At 43.9% G+C, this 9,735-nt stretch overlaps 1 pseudogene; it reads left to right on the plus strand.

Moving 5' to 3' along the window:
- Positions 1–2,689: 2,689 nt before the first annotated feature.
- Positions 2,690–5,539, plus strand: LOC129506264 (glutathione reductase, mitochondrial-like; annotated as a pseudogene).
- Positions 5,540–9,735: the final 4,196 nt, after the last annotated feature.

The raw sequence follows: 9,735 nt of genomic DNA on the forward strand, positions 1-9,735 counted from the left end.
ACACATCAGAGCAGGTGCATCCACAGAATAGCTAACTTGCAACAAATCTGAGATCCTGGTTAGTGGGAGAAAAGAAAGGGGGTCTTCTTAATCAGCCTTTGTCAATCACCACCCAAACCCCAAGGAGAATGGCAATACCAGTAACCAGGCCTTGTCACCAAGGAAGGCAGAGCTGAAGGACCCCAAGAGTTAAAGCCCTGTTTACTATGTCTAGAAGTAGTGCAATCTATATACCAATCACTGAAGTCATTTTAGGCTTGCCTGTTGCTGACAAATGTAGATGGACAGATATGTAAAGATGATGCGTCATGAACTACAGCTGATGAATTTCCTGCAGAAGCCCCTGTACTCACATCAGAAGTGTCAAGAGGTGACAGAGCTACATCACACTGAGTCTGGCAGTTTAATTTGGTGTCAGCTATTAGTGTTGACTCTCAGCACTACTGCCGTTCAGTGTTTCTGCTGGCAAGGTGACACGGCCTCAGAGATTGCTGAATTTCTTTGTTGAGTGAAAGAGAGGTTAGGTTGCCTGGTTTGCACAGTAATCCCTTGCTGAACAATGGGGACTAAAGAGGAGCAGAGGGAGGAAACAGGGAGAAAAGGAATTTGTTGCACAGAGCTTGTCTTAAACTTTCCTTGTACAATTTCAGGCAAGAGTCTGATGGCTTTGTTGGGTAAAAAACAAATGTCTGGAGCAAGGATGATTTATGTTGACAGTTTGGCTGATTTAGAAGGTACGGAGTACACTAGCATCACGGAAGTACTCTCCCAACATCGGTACCATTGAAACCACCACATTTGCTCAGGAAGGAGGACGTCATGAGTTGCTCTGACCTCTGGGTGTCACCCAGCAAATCCAATTCCCTTCTCCTAACCCCATGCTGCGGGAGATGCAGGCCTTGGCAGTGTACCCAAGGACACTTCAACCTTCCTGGGTTACCCTTTTTCCAGAGAAAAGAGTAGTGTATGTATTTTACATCCCTCCCCCAACCCATGCCACTGCTGGTGGAGTGAGAAGGTATAGAGTACAGGCCAGGGAAGCCTGACATTGACTCAAGGGAATTTGGTAAGAGGCTAATAACAGTTACCCCCTCCTCCACTCTGACGAGGACAGCACTGCCACAAATGGATGCTCTGGCCCACACATCATGGAGGTCACAGAAAGGTGATAAAGATTACCAGTTCCTAGGATACACCCTTCCAGAACTGCCTATGGGTCTAGGGCTACAGCAGTAGTAAGGGTGGGAGGAGGGGGTTGGAAGAAACATGAAGAGGGACTTACAGTCATTAGAAGCAAAATAATGTCTCAAGCAGCAAAAAAAGCACAGCCGAAAGTTTAAAGGACTTGTCCAAGGTAGCAATTAGAATTAGAGTGGGGAAAAAAAGAAACCCTGTAGGACCTCTACCTTATAAGAACCAGAGCAGATTACAATGCTTCCTAGCACCTGCCCTACTACATTGCACAAGAGCCTGCTGACAGTACTGTGCTCCTTACATTTTCATGGAATTTTATACTTGTCTGTGGCTTTTACACCCATTACCTCATTTGAGTCTCATTCACTTCCTGAAAGCCATTCCCAGAGGCCACCTCTGGTTCTGAGCTCCGCCAATATTCCAACTCCCAGCCACATTCTTGTCCTTTATAGAAGAAAGCTGCCTGTCCTGGGACAGAGTCTGTAATGTACAGAACAAGGTCAACAAGAGTCCCTGCTCCACACTGGTCACCCACCTGGAGTATCATGTGCATCTGCAGGAGCCACACTTGGCGAGGGATATCAGCCAGTGGATCATGTCCTGGGGAAAGCAGCTGGGGCACTGAGGAGTTGACATTACAGTACGTGTTGAAGGGCCTTGGTCAGAGAAGACAAGAATAAGTACCATCAAGTCTTCCAGCAGCTGCAGAGTTGCCATGTGAAAACAAAGGGGTCCATGTGGCACTGTTCTGGGTTCCTACATAAATTAAAGAGAAACTTCCACGATGTCTGGAGCTCCGGATGTCCCGCAAATGAAAGAGGATGTTCTCAAACTCCTTGCAACAGGAACCCACTTAGGTGGCATCAAATTTGACTTCCAAATGGATCAGTCCATCTAGGAAAGGAAAAGTGATGGCGCTACCTCATCAATCTGAAGAGGACCTGAAAGAAGCTTCTGCTGGCAGCTTCTGGCTGATGTCACTGTTATATCCTCCAGAAATAGTGGCCAGTGGGCCGTGCTGACACGAAGTTTGCGGCTCCCACCAGAGCCACCCCTCTCACGGGCCGCTTCACTCCTGGAAACCTCATTAACTGAGCCAGGCAGCGCCTCCCGGGAGCCGAGTCTTCCACTGGTTACTGACTCCGGGGCTGACCACCAACCTCTCACCGAGGCTCTTAACGTTAACCGGTGTAACACAGACTCTCCTCAGCGCCAAGAGGGCGGCGCCATCCCAGGCCACCACAGGGCACTCCCTCAGCGACTCAGGCGGGCAAGCCCCGCAGGACGTTCTGCGCATGCGTGGCGCCACCCTAGGTGCTCCCGCTGAAAGTCACGCGGGATCTCTTCCGTAGAGATCCTGAGGAAACTGGAAAGGAAGAGTAGGCCCCTGCTGTAAAGGCTGTGCCAGGTGGAGTTTCAGGGTGAATGGATTGCCTCAGCTCCCAAATTTACTGCTTCTCGACTGGCAGATGCAAGCTGGTCTGAAGGCGTGCAGATGCCGCCTCTGACCCTTCAAAGGTTCCCTCCTGAGGACTGGAACGCTCAGCCGACCACTGAGGACAAGTCTTCAGTTCCCACCTCACAGGCCAGGCCCCTGCACCAGTAGGAACAACCAGTGAGTATTACTAAACTGTTCTTACACAGAATTTTTTTTTCTTAAGATTTTATTTATTCATGAGAGACAGGGGGAGAGAGAGAGAGGCAGAGACACAGGCAGAGGGAGAAGCAGGCCCCATGCAGGGAGCGCGATGTGAGAGACCCGATCCTGGGACTCCAGGGTCACGCCCTGGGCCAAAGACAGACGCCAAACCTCTGAGCCACCCAGGGATCTCCCACTTCCACAGACTCTTAAGCAGAAAGTGGAAATGAGGTTGATGGAAAATAAACGGTTTCTTTAAAAAAAAAAAAAAAACTGGGGTGCCTGGGTGGCTCAGTCGGTTGAGCCTCTGCCTTTGGCTCAGATCATAATCCCGGGGTGCTGGGATGGAGCCCCACATTGGGCTCCCTGCTCAGTGGGGAGTCTGCTTCTCCCTCTCCCTCTGGAGCTCTCCCTACTTGTGCTGTTTCAGTCTCCCTCGCTCTCAAATCAATCAATAAATAAAATCATTTTTTAAAATGAAACAAAATAAAAGTCAAAACAACAAAAAGCAGAGCAAAGTCCAAGTAGCAGGGAATTTCAGAAGGGAAAAATCTCAAGGAAGACCTCTGGTGGTTAGACTGAATTGAAAGGAGCTGCCCCCACCGAGAGGCAAAGAGGTTTCCAGGATGTGGTAGAGGAATCTGTTCATAGCATAAGGGGTTGGAGTCATTATTACTCAGGTCTTCCCACTCTACTGTTCCGTGCCCTGGAATCTTCTCAGGCCATAATGTATTATAGAAGAATGAAGGAACGTCAGACGTGGCATGTGCTGCCCACGGGTGAGGAATCAATGGTTGTGCTCCACAAGGTAGGAAAGGTTGAGATAAGGAAAATGACTGCATGGGCCACTCCTAGTGCTTCCCTTTTGTTTCAGAGAGACTTCAAGGGAGAAGACACAGCTAGTGAGGAAGGTCTATCTTCTTTGAAATCTGACTGGATTTAGCTGGTTAGTTTTTTACAGGCTCAAATGAAGAAACAATATCTACCTTTTAGGGAGGTTGAGAGTTTAAGGGTCTGGCACACCCAGAATAATAACCATTTCTGTCTTATTTCCTCTGCTGTTTAGATCCTGGATAGCACAGTTAAGCATTTGATTCTTGGATTTGGCTTAGGTCATGATCTCAGGGTGGTGAGATCGAGCTCCATGATGGGCCTTATGCTCAGCACGAAATCTTCTTGGGATTCTCCCTCCCTCTGCCCCTCCTACTTGTTTTCTCTCTCTCTCAATCTCTCTCTCAATCTCTCTCTCTCTCTCTCTCTCTCTCTCTCTCTCTCTCTCTCTCTCTCTCAAAATAAATTATAAATGGTGAAGGCAGGAGCCGCAGGCACGGCGCCCGCTGCCCACCGCCGCAGCCTCGTTCGACTACTTAGTGATCGGCGGCGGCTCGGGCACGCTGGCCCTCGCGCGCAGGGCGGCGGAGTTGGGCGCCCGGGGCCGCCGTGGTGGAGAGCCACAAACTGGGCGGCACATGCGTGAATGTTGGATGTGTACCCAAAAAGGTAATGTGGAACACAGCTGTCCACTCTGAATTCATGCATGATTACGTTGATTACGGCTTTCAAAGTTGTGAGAGTAAATTCAATTGGAGGTTATAAAGGAAAAGCGTGATGCCACGTGAGCTGCCTGAAAACCATCTATCAGAATAATCTAACCAAGTCCCATATAGAAATCATCCATGGCCATGCGGCATTCACGTGTGATTCTGCGCCCACAATAGAGGTCAGTGGGAACAAATGCACTGCCCCTCACATCCTGATTGCCACAGGCGGCATCCCCTCCCGTCTCAGGAGAGCCAGATCCCTCGTGCCAGCCTAGGAATAACCAGTCATGGATTTTTCTAACTGAAAGAATTGCCTGGCCGTAGTGTCATCGTTGGTGTAGGTTACATTGCTGTAGAGATAGCTGGGATTCTTTCCACTCTGGGTTCAAAGATGTCACTGGCATGATAAGGTACTTAGAAATTTTGACTCAATTATTAGTTCAAACTGCACTGAAGAACTGGAGAATTCCGGCATAGAGGTCCTGAAGTACTCGCAGGTCAAGGAAGTTAAACAGACATCCTCAGGCTTGGAACTGTGCATGATTACTTCAGTTCCTGGTAGGAAACCCACCTTGACCATGATTCCAGATGTTGACTGCCTGCTGTGGGCCATTGGGTGGAACCCAAACTCCAGTAGCCTGAATTTAGACAAAGTGGGGATTCAAACTGATGACAAAGGTCATATCATAGTAGATGAATTCCAGAATACCAGCGTGAAAGGCATCTATGCAGTTGGGGACATGTGTGGAAAAGTTATTCTCACTCCAGTTGCCATAGCTACTGGCTGAAAACTTGCCCATAGACTTTTTGAATGCAAAGAAGATTCCAAATTAGACTATGACAACATCCCCACAGTCGTCTTCAGCCCCGCCCCGATTGAGACAGTGGGACTCACAGAAGATGAGGCCATTTATAAATATGGAAAAGAAAATATGATACCCCAATGTATCATGCAGTTACCAAAAGGAAAACAAAATGTGTGATGAAAATGGTTTGTGCCACTGTGGAGGAAAAGGTGGTTGGGATCCATATGCAAAGAATTGGGTATGATGAAATGCTGCAGGGTTTTGCTGTTGTGGTAAAAATGGGAGCGACCAAAGCTGACTTTGACAACACTGTTGCCATTCACCCTACCTCTTCCGAAGAACTGGTCACACTTCATTGAAAACCCAGAGACTTGTATGGCCAGCAGCTGGACCAGTAGACCTGAAACGAACCAAATAATCATGTTTTCTAAGTGTTCCCATTTTATGTATCTCTTTATTGTAATCAGAATATTCTGATAGAGGAAATTTTCAGTGCATAATAGAACTTATGTATGGAATTAGAAATTTGTTTTGTCATCCAGGATTGATTTTCATTTGATTGCATCTCAGAGTAATCAATATTTTAAAGGTAGTTGTTTTGTTTTGTTTTGTTTTTTTCCTTATTAACAGCTCTTTGCTAGCTGGTTTTTTGTTTTGTTCTATTTTGTTTTTGTTTCAGCCTTATCCCAGGTATAAGACTATATGAAGTACAGGTAATTAAAGTACTTGAAAGAATTTAACTTGCTAATTTTTATAGATGAAGTTGACAGAAGCTCTTCACATTAGGTAATGCAAGTGCACAGTCATGTTAACTTTTGAAGCCAGTACTGTGCTCTGCATATTGCAAAGCTGCTTCGAAGGTGTGAACTTTTTCTAAAAGCATATAACATGAGAGACCCACCTTCCCTATTTTAGTTTATTTTTTGTTTTTGTTTTAAATGATTAAAAATTCTGTTCCTTTTATGAAGTGAAGTACATCACACTTGGGAAAGATGTGTCCCTCCTAAGTGAGGGACATTTTGGAAGTAGTTTCTGCTTTCAGAAGGAGAAGAATTCAAAGTCTCTTCCTGTGTTAAGAGTTCATAGTTCAATGAATGATTTCAAGTTTTTTATGTGTTCTTGTCATTTTTTTCCTGAAAACTATTTCCAAAAACCTGAAAATAAAATCACAGCCTTTTCTTCTTATAAAGTTTGTTATTATGAATTTATAGCTAACAGTTCATTTTCTAAGATTTTTATGAATTTATACCTAACAATTAATTTTCTAAGATTATTTCGCATTGGAGATTACATGCTAACAGTGAGCTACCTTGCATAGGCTTATCCACCTTATGAGAGGTGGATTTTTATAGATTGAGAGCAGAAGTATAAAGGAGAAACATTTAGGGATGCCTGGGTGGCTCAGTGGTTGAGCGTCTGCCTTTGGCTCAGGGCATGACTTTGGGGTCTTGGGATCAAGTCCCACATCAGGCTCCCACAAGGAGTCTGCTTCTCCCTCTGCCTAAGTCTCTGCCTCTGTGTCTGTCATGAATAAATAAATAAAATCTTTAAATAAATAAATACATACATACATACATACATATTTTTAAAGGGGTAGGGGTCTCATAGACCTGATCAAAATTCTTTTTTTTCTTAGATGAGAAAACTAAGAGTTAGGAAGGTCAACTATGTACCCCAAGGTCATACTGATAATTACTAGCAGAGCTGGACCTTGAACATTGGTCTCCTGATGTTTTATCCAGTGGTCTTTCTTCTACCAAAGACCATTTTTATCCACTGGGGATACGAATACCAATTTCTCCAACCAATCAATGACATGGAAACTGAATAGATTAAAAGAGATTTAAGAGAATCAGCTAAATGCACTGGTTGGAACTTGTTTAAATTCTCATTCGAAAAAATCAAATGGAAAAATACATTTTGGAGACAATTAGCAAAACTGAATATGAACTAGGTAGTAGATAATATTATTTATTAAATTTGTATTCAATTTGATAATGGTATCAGGTGTATGTAACTTTTTTTAAGTTACCAGTGTGAATTCACATTGAAGTATTAACAACTTACCAAACATGATGTCTGAGATTTGCTTTGAAGTATGTAAAAATGGGGGGGGAGGCTGTAATAAATAAAATAAGATTGGTAAATGTTGGTAATTGTTGAAGCTGGGTAATGAGAAACATGGGGGCTTATTAAGCTATTCTCTCTACTTGTGTATACTTGAAAATGTCAATTTTTTAAGTGTTTAAAAGGAAAAAATACTAATCCAGACTTAAGGCTGGGCATGTTGAAAGCACAACCTCTCCCCTGTCTCCAGTTGAGCAGCAATGCTGGTGGGATTTGGAGGAGGTAGCCAGGGCCTGGATCACTGCTACCTTCCTGAATCCTTCACACACCACCCTCCACCTTCTCACTGAAGATGCCAAAGGGGATTGGATCACAATCCAAATGTGCTTTATATCCATTTAGCTATACTTAATTTAACAGTAAACTGCAAACCTTTCAATGAAATAGGCCTGTGCTATATTTTCCAGACTCTAATGCTTGTTAAAATTTTTAAAATAAAAAAATATAGTTGGAAAAACCCTCATACACCCCATGCACAACACCCTGGTAATTACCAGATAGTGTTAGGGTTCATCAAAAGTTTATTTATCTCACCACTTCTTACCCTCCCCTTGTGGAGTGTCTTCTACACACACACACACACACACACACACACACACACACACACACACCATGAAGAATCAACTGTACAGGAATCCAGTTTGTTGCACATTAATCACAAGGAGGAAGACCTACCATTGGCTCCAAATGGAAACTTGCCTTTATTAAGGACTCAGAGTGTGTTTTGGCTTTGGACTGCATCTCTTCCCTTGTTAATTCTCTCAAGGGACTTGAGTAAGTTGGGCTTTCATAATTAAAGAAGTTATGTCTTTGTGGAAACATTGAAATAACTTTGGACCTGGATCTATTTATCACTGCAATCTTGATCTAATAGCTTATAATAGTGACTACAAGGGCGTTTACAGGCCTCTATCCAGTGACGTCTTGGAAGACTTTAGAGATAAAGGAGGGCAAAGGGGAAATATACACACATATCAACACAGCCTTGAGAAATTTCTTAAAATGATCAGGACCACATAAATTACCTTCAACCAAAAAGAAATTTACCTTGATCCTAACATTTTCTCCCTTCCTTGTCCTAACCATCCCTGTCTCTTTTTACTGCTATCATCTGCTATCTCTAGTCCATGATTTTTCAACATCAATGATGCTGTCAGGCATCACAGAGATCCCTTTGATAAGTCAGAAACTGGCCAAATATTATTGTGGCTAGTGTCATTGTGGAGGAAACAGGAAGAGAAGCAGGACTCAGGTTTGGACTTCTAGAAGTAAAGCATGGATGCATGAAGTTATGGAGTTTGATTCTAGGACCCCACATACTAAAAGAAAGCATTCATTAATAATTGCTAAGGAACACACCTCCAGGCCCTACTCCCCTGTAATTCAGATCCAGTGTGGATATGAGTTAATGTGAGTGCAGGAACCACATCTCCCCCTTCTCTGTGTCTCTCACAAAACTCAGCACAGTACTTTGCACCTGATAGAAACTAAGTGATTAATAAGATTGAACTGGAGAGTTGCTGTTTGCACTCTAGGCACCAGGTACAAGATTCCCAAGACTCACCATTGCTAATGCCAATGGAAATTCATTCTGTTGAAAACTATACAAGGGGCACCTGGTGACTCAGTGGTTGAGTATCTGCCTTCACCTCAGGTCATGATCCTGGAGTCCTGGGAATTGAGTCCTGCATCAGGCTCCCTCTGGGGAGCCTGATTCTCCTTCTGCCTATGTCTCTGCCTCTCTCTGTGTGTCTCTCATGAATAAATAAATAAAATCTTTTTTAAAAAACTATATACAAATGCAATGGTTTATAACCCGAAAGTTTCAAAAGTGTTATTTCCAACCAGAAAAAACAAAGATATTTGTATCTCATTGCATCTTTCAGTTTAAGATATTGTATTAGACTGAAATGGAGATTGTAACTTTTGTTCAAGAGATAACTCTTGGGATCCCTGGGTGGCGCAGCGGTTTGGCGCCTGCCTTTGGCCCAGGGCGTGATCCTGGAGACCCAGGATCGAATCCCACATCGGGCTCCCAGTGCATGGAGCCTGCTTCTCCCTCTGCCTGTGTCTCTGCCTCTCTCTCTCTCTCTCTCTGCATGTGTGTGTAACTGTCATAAATAAAAATAAAAAAATTTAAAAAAAAAGAGATAACTCTTCTTGTCTCATTCCATTAGTTATGATGAAGCCCCATCACTAAAGACTTTACTGCCTTGCTGGGGGAGAACTTGTTATGAGTGACTGGCTTTCACAGTTAGCTTAGCAAACCAGACTCATTTGTTGAATCAAAGAAAAAGTATATCAAGGAAAGAAGAAATCACCAAAGAATATCTCTCTGAGCTCACTTGTTTTCTTCCCTTGAATCAGACCACTAGCATCCCTCTTGGAAATGTGGTAACACTCAGAAGATGGACCTGAGTGCTCAAGT

This window comes from Nyctereutes procyonoides, unplaced genomic scaffold, assembly GCF_905146905.1.
Source record: "Nyctereutes procyonoides isolate TBG_1078 unplaced genomic scaffold, NYPRO_anot_genome, whole genome shotgun sequence".
Classification (NCBI taxonomy): domain Eukaryota; kingdom Metazoa; phylum Chordata; class Mammalia; order Carnivora; family Canidae; genus Nyctereutes; species Nyctereutes procyonoides.